The sequence below is a fragment of the Crotalus tigris genome, unplaced genomic scaffold (assembly GCF_016545835.1).
Source record: "Crotalus tigris isolate CLP2741 ecotype Arizona unplaced genomic scaffold, ASM1654583v1 scf7180000020968.1038771, whole genome shotgun sequence".
Classification (NCBI taxonomy): domain Eukaryota; kingdom Metazoa; phylum Chordata; class Lepidosauria; order Squamata; family Viperidae; genus Crotalus; species Crotalus tigris.
In genome coordinates, this window is record NW_024098284.1 from 698,668 (window position 1) to 710,832 (window position 12,165).

The window sequence follows — 12,165 nt, forward strand, 5'->3', positions numbered from 1 at the left end:
CGACCAAGCTCAGAGAGCACCAAGGACCCCACAGTCCTTTTCTTCCTCCTCCTCCCCCTCTTCCTCTCCTCCTCTTCCTCTTCCTCCTCCTTCCCCATGCTCCTCCTCCTCCTCCTTTCCTTATCCTTCCCTCCACACACTCATTCCCTTCTAGCGCTGATGACGTTGCCTAGTTGGGTCAAGAAACGTCTGCAAGAAAGCGACCAGGCTCAGAGATCACCGAGGACCCCTGTGTTGGCTCACCTGCCTTTCTCCAACTTAGGCTTCATTCCACCAGCCCCTTTTCACGTCCAGGTGGTGGGCCCAACCTGTTCTTCTGCCTGTTCCAAGAAGGGGAGGGGCAGCCCAATTGAACGGAGGGCAGACCGACACCCTCCTGCGTAGCAATGGCGGCGGGACAACCCTCAAGTCAGAAGCCGTGTCCTCAGATGCTGCAGGGGGATGTTTCTGACGAACTTTGGGGAGGGAACTTAACCTTGGGCTGAAGGTCAGCTTGGATGGACCCTACGGAGGCGCTGCAGACTGCTTATTTTAAGATTCCCCGGCTGCAATATTTGCCAACCTCTTTGTACGATGCTGCACCCTGTTTGCCTCTTGACATGTATTTACTCACCAAGAGGAACTGTTCGATTGTTTATATACTTCACACCGCTTTGGCCCCCGCCTGGCCAATTCCCAATTTCCTGATCTTTTCATTAAACAGGCTGGAACTTTCCAAAAAGGTTGCTTTGAAAGTCTGCAATTCTTCCGTGTCCGGTTTAGGGTAGAGAAAGGGATTTCGGAGTAAGAACCCTGCGGGGGCTTTCAAAATATAACGCTCCAGAGTGGGTGAGCAGAGGGGAGGGAGGGCATCTGGCTGGGCAGAAGACAGAGGAGAACCTGGCACCCAGGACGTTGCTTTGTCAGTACTGGTTAATCTCAGGTCCTTGGGGGTCAAGGGGTTCTCTGCAGAATAACAGAGCAACAGAGCTGGAAGGGACCTTGGAGGTCTTCTAGTTCAACCCCCTGCGCAGGCAGGTGACCCTATCCTGTTTCAGACAAATGGCTGTCCAGTCTCTTCTTAAAAACTTCCAGTGATGGAGCACCCACAACTTCTGGAGGCAAGGAGTTCCACTGGTTAATTGTCCTCACTGTTAGGAAGTTCATCCTTAGTTCTAGGTTGTTTCTCTCCTTGATTAGTTTTCATCCGTTGCTTCTTGTCTGGCCTTCGGTTGCTCTGGAGGATAGGTGGACCCCCCCACTTCTTTGGGGCAGCCCCTCAAATATAGAATAGAAATAGAGTAGAGTAGAATAGAGTAGAGTAGAGTAGAGTAGAATAGAATAGAATAGAATAGAATAGAATAGAAAATATGGAATGGGATGGAAGGGAAGAGAAGGGAAGAGAAGAGAAAATATGGAACGGAACGGAACAGAACAGAATAACAGAATGAATAGAATAGAATAGAATAGAATAGAATAGAATAGAATGGGATGGGATGGAATGAAATAGAAATAGAATAGGATAGAAATAGAGTAGAGTAGAGTAGAGTAGAGTAGAGTAGAGTAGAATAGAATAGAATGGAATGGAATGGAATGGGATGGGATGGGATGGGATGGGATAGAATAGAATAGAACCAGCTGGAAGGGACCTTGGAGGTCATCTACTCCAACCCCCTGCTCAGTCAGGAAACCCTCTACCATTTCAGACAAATGGTCATCCTATCTCTTCTTAAAAACTTCCAGTGTTGGACCCTTCACAACTTGGAAGACTGCTAGTCCTTCTCTTCATTAGACTAGACCTACCCAATTCTAGCAACCGTTCCTTGTATGTTTTAGCCTCCAGCCCTCTAATCATCTTTGTTGCTCTTCTCTGCACTCTTTCCAGAGTCTCAACAGCTTTTTATATAGGTTGGACACCCCTGGCCCAGACTTTAAAATAAGAGGGTTTCCCTCCCCACAAGCCCAACTGCTCCCTTGCCCCAAAGAAGGGGGGGCATCGCTGCACGGACACCGGGCACCGACTATCCAGGAGAGCGAACAGAAGCAGCCGCAAAGCCTCCGGTGGCCCCCGAGGCCATCCAGCCGAGGCTAATGTCAACACAGGAGCAGCTCATCAGGGACACCTCCTGTCAATGATCACATGGGAGAGGGCTCCATTAAGGTGCAAGGCCACGGGTGCCCATCCTGCTCCTTGTACCATGGCACCTCTCCGTTGCACATTAACCCGAGGGGTTGGCAAGCTCCAGAGCTCGCAGCCGGCAGGCCAAAGGAGAAGACGTCCCCGGTTCCTGTAACCGCTCTTCGTATGTTTTAGCCTCCGGTGCCCTGATCCTCTTTGTGGCCCTTCTCTGCCCTCTTTCCAGAGTCTCCACATCTTTTCTTATATTGCGATGAAAGAAAGAATCATTGACAGAAATGATGCTATATGATGTTATAATGTTATGTTATCTATGCTATCTTACATTACATTACGTTACGTTATGTTATATTATATTATCTTACATTATATTATGTTACATTACGTTACGTTACGTTATGCTATACTATACTATTTTGTTATGTTACATTACATTATATTATTACATTATATTACATTATATTATTACATAATGTTACATTACATTACATTACGTTATGTTACATTATATTATCTTACATTATATTATATTATGCTATATTATATATTATATTATCTTACATTATATTATATTATGCTATATTATATATTATATTATCTTACATTATATTATATTATCTTACATTACGTTATGTTACGTTACATTACGTTATACTATACTATACTATACTATTTTGTTATGTTACATTACATTATATTATTATATTATGCTATATTATATATTATATTATCTTACATTATATTACATTACGTTACGTTACATTACGTTATACCAGTGTTTCCCAAACTTGACAATTTTAAGGCATGTGGACTTCAACTCCCAGAATTCCACAGCCAGCGTTGCTGGCTGTGGAATTCTGGGAGTTGAAGTCCTCATGCCTTAAAATTGTCAAGTTTGGGAAACACTGCGTTATACTATACTATATTATACTATACCAGGGGTAGGCAACCTCGGCTCTTTTATGCCTCGTGGACTTCAACTCCCAGAATTCCTGAGCCAGCATGACTCAGCTTGGAAACCTCTCTCTTTCCCCTGAGAATGGCTGGCTTAGGAATTCTGGGAGTTGAAGTCCACGAGTCATAAAAGAGCCAAGGTTGCTTACCCCTGATCTATACTATACTATACTATACTATACTATACTATACTATACTATACTATACTATACTATACTATACTATACTATACTATACTATACTATACTATGTTTTGTTATGTTACAGCAGTTCAAATCTCACCAGCTCAAGGTTGACTCAGCCTTCCATCCTTCCGGGGTAGGTAAAATGAGGACCCAGATTGTTGGGGGTAATGTAAATATATATATACATTGCTTACTGGTGTACACCGCTTAGAGAGTGCTTGCACTTAAAGCGGTATATAAGTCTCATAAAAATAAAAAAATAAATTACATTATATTACATTATATTATTACATAATGTTACATTACATTATGTTATATTATATTACATTACATTATATTACATTACATTGTATTATATTACATTATATTGTATTACATAATGTTACGTTATGTTACGTTATGTTACGTTATGTTACGTTATGTTACATTACATTACATTATTACATTACATTATATTATATTATTATATTACATTACGTTACGTTACATTATATTATATTACATAATGTTACATTACATTACATTATATCATGCTCTATTAACATTATCTGCTGCTTACAGGGCTCTCTTGGGGTCTGTGTGGAGGAGCTTCAGGGACGTCCTTCTGAGGGCTGGAACAAGGCCTGGGAGAGAACTTTCCAGAACTGATACTCTGCAAAGAGTGCAGAGAAGAGCAGCACAGATGCTTAGAGAACTGGAGACTGAAACATACAAAGGACGGTTGCAGAAATTGGGCAGGTCGACTAGTTTAATGAAAAAAGGGACGAGGGGGGACATGATAGCAGTATTCTAACATTTGAGGGGCTGTCCCAAAGAAGAGGGAGGGTCTCCAAAGCACCCGAAAGCAGGACCAGAAGCAACGGATGGAAACTCATTGAGGAGAGAAGCAACCTGGAACTAAGGAGGAATTTAATGACCGGGAGAAAAATTAATTGCTGGAATATCTTGGCTTCCAAGTTGTGGGTGCTCCATCACTGGAGGTTTTAAAGAAGAGTTTGGACAACCATTTGTCTGGAATGAAATAGGATCTCCTGCTTCAGCAGGGGTTGGACTAGAAGACCTCCAAGATCCCTGCCAACTCTGTTATTCTATTACTGCCCTTGCTAGTTAGGGATTATGGGTGCTGCAGTCCAACGCATCTGGAAGACCCAAGTCAGGGGAAACAAATCAAGTAGAATAGAAGCTGTCCCTCATTTCCTTCGCGGCTTTTGTCTCTGGTTTTGATTTGTCTAACGGTGATAAATCAGCGCATGAGGTTTTGCAAGAAAGGCTGCGATCATGTGGCCAGCTTCCTCCTCCGTCTTTTTCCTCCTCGGCCAGCTGCCCCCGGGCTGGCCCTGCTCCAACCGGGCGTGTGTCGGGCATTGTTTGGGGCCAGGTTGGAGCAAATGCAGCAGGTGCCCCCCAGGTCAGGTCTGCCCCCCCCCCTTCGCAGATTCGTTATCCGACATGCCAGCTTGCTTGTCTCCTCCGGCTGATTGTCCAGCTTACAACTCTCACCTTAAAAGCCGCAGAATTGCAAAGGGGAGAGAAAGGCTGGAATAGAAGACCTCCATGGTCCCTTCCAGGTCGATTCTGATTCTGATTCTGATGGAAGGGAACTCAGAGGTCTTCTAGTCCAACCCCTGCTCTGGCATAGGACCTAATAATAATAATAATAATAATAATAATAACAACAACAACAATAATAAAGATAACAAAATACAAAGACCTACAAATAGAAATAGAAAGACTGTGGCAAAAGCAAGCAAGGGTAGTACCAATAGTCATAGGCTCCTTGGGTGCAATCCCAAAACAACTGGAGCACCACTTGAACACCATTGGCATTGACAAATTCGCTATTAGTCAATTGCAAAAGGTGGCCTTATTAGGAACTGCTTCCATCCTGCGACGATATCTGTAATACCATCAAACATCCACATCTGCCTATCCCAGGTCCTGGGTAAGGACTCGATAGGAGACAAAATGCCAAATCCAGTCTGAACATCTGGCTGACTGTGCGATGATCCATAATAATAATAATAATAAAGTTGGAAGGGACCTTGGAGGTCTTCTAGTCCAACCCCCTGCTCAGGAAGGAAATCCCATCCCATTTTGGACAAATGGCTGTCCAATCTCTTCTTAAAAACTTCCAGTGTTGGAGCATTCACCGCTTCTGGAGACAGGTTGTTCCACTGGTTAATTGTTCTCACTGTCAGGAAGTTTCTCCTTAGTTCCAGGTTGCTTCTCTCCTTGATAAGTTTCCATCCATTGCTTCCTGTCCTGCCTTCAGGGGCTTTGGAGAATAGGGTCACCCCTTCTGCTCTGAGACAATTTCTCAAGTCTGGGAAGACTGCTATCCTATCACCCCTATTTCTTGTTTTTCATTGAACTGGACACACCCAATTCCTGCAACCGTTCTTCATATGTTTTCGTCTTGGCGGGATGGAATCCGTGCCTGGAACATACAACTAAAAGGATATAAATTGCTCAAAAGAAACAGGCCCAACAAAACAGGTGGGGGTGGTTGCATTGTATCTGAGGAATTAGTACACTTTCACAGAAATAAACAATGCCACAGATGAAAGTATTTAGGTAAATATTATAAAGAGAAGAAATGAGTTTGCTATAGGTGTGTACTATACAGGAAATAAAGGAAATAGATCAACTCTATTAATAGTAGTAGTACAGGTAGTCCCTTGACTTATGACCACAATTGAACCCCCCCCCCCAATTTCTGTGGCTAAATGAGACATTTGTTCAGTGAGTTTTGCCCCCATTTTTCTTTTTTGTAAAAGTTTTTATTAGTTTTTTTCCCCCATACATTCAGTAACAATTTTTCAACCAATGTGCTGTCTGAGTTTACCTTCGCTAATACATACTTAATTCCTAATCCTTTATTCTTTCCTCTAGCCATCGATAAAACAGGTCCCAAGATTGATAATATTCCTTTTTCTTTCAGTCTCATAGTCCAAGGCTTTTCAACCAGTGGTACGGGTACCACCTGTGGTCCATGGGCACCTGGCAGGTGGTACGCGATCATCCTAGAAAAGGGGTAGCGGGGGAGGGGAATGAGTGAACCAGGGGCAGCACTGCACAAGCCTGAGTGAGAGATGGCTGGAGCTGCAGGGCTGTCAGGGCTCAGCGGAAGCACCAGGATCAGCGCCAGGCTCCAGCTGGAGCGCGGCGCTGATCCTGGTGCTTCTGCTGAGCCCAGAAGAAGCACCGATCAGCTGGAATGTTGCAGCCTCTCCAGGGTCTTGTGATTTACATTCAGATGCTTGACAACTGATTCATATTTATGACGGTCACAGTGTCCCAGGGTCATGGGAAGGGACCAAAACCTGCTGGAACCACCCAGCAGACGGAGGGGGGGAATAAAAACCAAACACCCCCCACCCCACCCCCGCTGCCAATACTCAACAGAAACTCTCACAACAATGGAAACCTCGGATGGGAGGAAGAGCGCGGGCAGGTGGGCAGGCAGGTGTCTTGCTCGGCTGTGGCTTGGGGGGCACTTTTTTCAGTGCCATTGTAACTTTGTGCAGTCACTAAGCGAACTGTTGTAAGTCGAGGACTACCTGTACTTCATCGCTTTTTTCCTTCTTTTTTTTGTGATCATCAAGTTTTTGACCCCTTGCTAGGCGACAGGTGGTCCTCAGATGTTGCCATATCCTAAAAGGGTACAATGGGTGAAAAGGGTGAAAAGGTTGAAAAGCCCTGTCATAGTCAGTCTGTCCATCTCTGCGCATTCTAGTATTTTTTTTTATTATTTCTTCATCTGATGGTATTCCTTCATTTTTCCAGGGTTGCACAAATATAATTCTTGCCGCTGTTGTGATGTGCAAAATCAAATATAAGCTTTGGGTTTTTTTAGCCTTTTCTGGCATTATACCTAATTAAAAAAAAGTTCAGGTTTAAAATCTACATGTTCTCCCAACATCTTTTCTAGCCAAGTGTGCATCTTTTTCCAATAACTGTTTACTTTGTCACATGTCCACCATTTTACAACCATGAGTGTGAAGGGGAATCACTGCAGTTAATTTAGTAACACAACTTTTAAGGGAACCTGACTTTCCCGTAGATTTTGTTTATTAGAAGGTTACGGAAGCGGGATTACGTGATCCCTGGACACTGTGACCGTCGTAAGTGTGAGTCAATTTTGATCACATGACCCTGCAACGGTCGTAAGAGTGAAAAACGCTCGTGTCCCTTTTTTCCAGTGCCGTTGTAACTTCAAACAGTCACTAAGTGACCTGTTGTAAGTTGAGGACTGCTTTTCTCTAAAAAGGGCCTGCCAACAAGGAAGCAAATTATAAATGCGCAAACTCCAGGACACGGGTCGAATGTCTGCCCCAAAGCTTCAGTCTTCAGCAGTAAAATGAGTTTGATAAATAATAATAAAGTTGTGTTTATCCAGATTTAGACACCACCAATCCTAAATTGAAACAGAGCTTAACTCATCCACAAACACACAAAGGGAAACACAAAAGGCATTGGAAAGCATTGTTAGTGGAGAGAAGTAAAAGTCAAATGGAAGTATTTACTGCCTGGATTCAAATACTACCAAAAGTAAATCAAAGTGAAGGATTAGGTTTTAAGAAGGCTATGAAAAGAATTTTTAAAAAAATGGCCATTTGTAAAAAGGGAAGCTTGTGTTTGTTTCCCAAAGTTTGAAAACCTTCAATAAATCATGGACGATTGTTTCAATATTTTCCAAGGAACTGAATTAGCAAACTGTATTGAACAGACTGAAGGAGCTTTGATTTATTATGACGTTCTGTCTTTTCTTTGCCTCTCCACCTAGAAAGACTGGGTACTGCCCTGTGATTAGCTGTCAGTCAACTACACTGCTTGAGGAAGGGGCTTCTATTCCCACAGACAGATTAGGTGGGTCTCACGCGCTGATTTATCACCGTTAGACAAATCAAACCAGAGACAAAAGCTGCCAAGGAAATGAGGAACAGCTTCTATTTTACTTGGTTTGTTTTCCCTGACTTGGGTCTTCCAGATGTGTTGGACTGCAGCACCCATAATCCGTAACGAGCAAGGGCAGTAATAGAATAGCAGAGCTGGCGGGGACCTTGGAGGTCATCTAGTCCAGGGCTTTTCAATCAGTGGTACGGGTACCCCCTGTGGTCCATTGGCACCTGGCAGGTGGTACACGACCATCCTAGTAAAGGGGTAGTGGGGAAGGGGAATGAGCTGAACCGGTGGCAGCACCGCACAAGCCTGAGCGAGAGACGGCTGGAGCTGCAGGGCTGTCAGGGCTCGGCAGCAGCGCCAGGATCAGTGCCGCTTTCCAGCTGATTGGTGCTTCTTCGGGGCTGTCAGGGCTCAGCAGAAGGGCCAGGATCAGTGCCACGTTCCAGCTGGAGCTCAGCGCTGATCCTGGTACTTCTGCTGAGCCCAGAAGAAGCACCGATCAGCTGGAATGTTGCAGCCTCTCCAGGGTCTTGTGACTTACATTCAGATGTATTTACGATGGTCACAATGTCCCAGGGTCATGTGAAGGGACCAAAACCTGCTGCAACCACCCAGCAGACGGGGGGGGGGGATAAAAACCAAACACCCCCCACCCTCCACCCCCGTAGCCAATCGTCAACAGAAATGCTCACAACAATGAAAACTTCAGACAGGAGGAAGAGCGCGGCCGGGCGGGCAGGCAGGCGTCTTGCTCGGCTGTGGCTTGGGGGGCACTTTTTTCAGTGCCATTGTAACTTCAAACAGTTACTAAGTGAACTGTTGTAAGTCGAGGACTACCTGTACTTTATTCCTTTTTTTTTGGGGTCATCTCTCCTCTTCTCTTCTCTTCTCTCTCCTATTTTCTATTCTATTCTATTCTATTCTATTCTATTCTATTCTATTCTATTCTATTCTATTCTATTCTATTCTATTCATTTTCCATATTCTATTCTACTCTATTCTTACATGGGGGGGGGAATGAAGAGGGAAAAGACCACCAATTCCTTGAGGGGTCCAAACGAGGGCTTTCCCATTTCAGATCTCCAAAAGGTGGATGGAGGTGGTCAGACCCCAAAGGGCGATCCACCCCCCTCCACCAGGCATGGGGATCACTTCTCTCTGCCTTTGAAGCATCCCAGCTCCCCAGCCCAGATCTGGTTTTGGAGCTGCTGCCAGCTTGCTGTTCACAGAGGACAGGAACCAGAGTCCCCAAAGAGGAGGGAGCTGATGGGGCAGAAGCTCTGTGTGTGGGGAGAAGAGCTCAGTTGCAAGACCCTCAACATCCATCAAGGGGAGAGAGATGTCTGTCACACCCCATTAATATCACCGGAGCCGGGGGAATTTTTAATCCGGCAAGGTTAACCTGGGTTGACTCCCCCCTCCCGCGTTCCACACGCTGGGTTGCCAGTTGCTAAGAGAAGCCACACTCCACCCCCCACAACACTGTTGTGACGGAGCCCAAGAAGTCCACCTGCTCTGCATTCTTAACTACTCCAGAGGACAAACGGCGGCTGGCAGCCAGGACGCCCTGCTTCCTGGCACGCGCAAGATGCCATCTCTGAGCTTCTCCCAGGTCACATCATCTTTAAACCAAGGCTGTCCAATTTTTGGCAAGTTTAAGATCATTGGACTTCAACGCCCAGAATTCCCCAGCCCTGCTTTAAACATCAGAAGGCCTGCGATGGCCGCAGATTGGCAGAGTTTCCGCCTGGGTGTTTTCTTGCAGACGTTTCATTACCCAAATTAGGTAACAACATCAGTCTAACAGTGATAATGTTCCCTAGTTTTGGGTAATGAAGTGTCTGCAAAAAAAAAAACTAGGGGTGAAAGGATAGCAGGGTTCCAGTATCTCAGGAGCTGCCCCAAAGAAGAGGGAGTCAAGCTAATGACCTCCAAGGTCCCTTCCAGCTCTATTCTATTCTATTCTATTCTATTCTATTCTATTCTATTCTATTCTATTCTATTCTATTCCATTCCATTCCATTCCATATTTTCTATTCTATTCTATTCTATTCTATTCTATTCTATTCTATTCTATTCCATATTTTCTATTCTATTCTATTCTATTCTATTCTATTCTATTCTATTCTATTCTATTCTATTCTATTCATATTCTACTCTACTCTATTCATATTCTATTCTATTCTATTCTATTCATATTCTACTCTACTCTACACTATTCATATTCTATTCTATTCTATTCTATTCTATTCTATTCTATTCTATTCTATTCTATTCTATTCTATTCTATTCTATTCCATTCCATTCCATATTTTCTATTCTATTCTATTCTATTCTATTCTATTCTATTCTATTCTATTCTATTCTATTCTATTCTATTCTATTCTATTCCATTCTATTCCGTTCCATTCCATTCCATATTTTCTATTCTATTCTATTCTATTCTATTCTATTCTATTCTATTCTATTCTATTCTATTCTATTCTATTCTATTCTATTCTATTCTTATTAACCACCAAGCTCAGAGAGTGCCAAGGACCGCTCATTTCAGCTCTGACCCAAAAATATTCTCCTTTATTGAGAATTTCTGGGGTCAGCACCTTGGCCAGAGGCAAACTTAAATTGGAGAAGAGGTGGTCTTTGAACTAGGGCAGAAGCTGCTCTCGACCACCAAGATGACCAACATAGAACCTAAGGGATGGTGGGGACCTTGGAGATCTTCTAGTTCAATCCCATGACAGGAGACCTGATTCTATCCTGGACAAATGTTGTCCAGTCTCTTCTTAAAAACCTCCAGTGCTGGGCACCCACAAGCTGTTTAACTGATTAATTGTTCTCACTGTCAGGAAGTTTCTCCTTAGTTCTCAGTTGCTTCTCTCCTTGATTAGTTTCTAAAGACTCTAATGAAGAGAAGGATGAGGGGGGACATGATAGCTGTGTTCCAATATCTCAGGGGCTGCCCCAAAGAAGAGGGAGTCAAGCGATTTTCCAGAGCCCCTGAAGGCAGGACAAGAAGCAACCGATGGAAACCAATCAAGGAGAGAAGCAACCTGGAACTAAGGAGAAACTTCCTGACAGTGAGAACAATTAACCAGTGGAACAACCTGCCTCCAGAAGCAGTAAATGCTCCAGCACTGGAAGTTTTTAAGAAGAGACTGGACAGCCATTTGTCTGAAATGTTATAGGCTTTCCTGCTTGACCAGTTGGACTAGGAGACCTCCCAAGTCCCTTCCGACTTTGTTATTCTTTAAATATGAATTGAAACTGTTGTCTCCTCAGAACATTTTGACACCTCCAAAAATAAGTCTTTCACAATGCTTTGCCGCACGCTGTCTGTATAAAACACAGGCTCAACCTGTTTACTGGATCCATTTTCTGGGTACACACAATACTCCAAGTTAAACCCAAGGTATTGGATTCACATGACCCTCTGGATCCCCAAAACCCAAACATGAGAGAATGGGGCCGTAGCCTGTGGTGTGAGTCAGCCACGCAGCCTTGACTTAACCTGGTTAAGACTTAACTAGTTTAATGAAGCGAAGGCTAATTTAATGAAGAGAAGGACGAGGGGGGACATGTTAGGAGTCTTCCAGTATCTCAGGGGCTGCCACAAAGAAGAGGGAGTCAAGCTATTTTCCAAAGCGCTTGAAGGCAGGAGAAGAAACAACGGATGGAAACTAATCAAGGAGAGAAGCAACCTAGAACTAAGGAGAAACTTCCTGACAATTAGAACAATTAACCAGTGGAACAGCCTGCCTCCAGTAGCGGTGACTGCTCCAATACTGGAAGTTTTTAAGAAGAGACTGAACAGCCATTTGTCTGAAATGGTATAGGGTTTCCTGCCTAAGCAGGGGTTTGGACTAGATGACCTCCAAGGTCCCTTCCAGCTCTGTTATTCTACTATTCCGTCAGCAAAGGGTCAACCACGTGTCCAAATGTCCGTGGGTGTCTTTCTGCCCTACTAATCAAGGAGAGAAGCAACCTGGAACTAAGGAGAAATTTCCT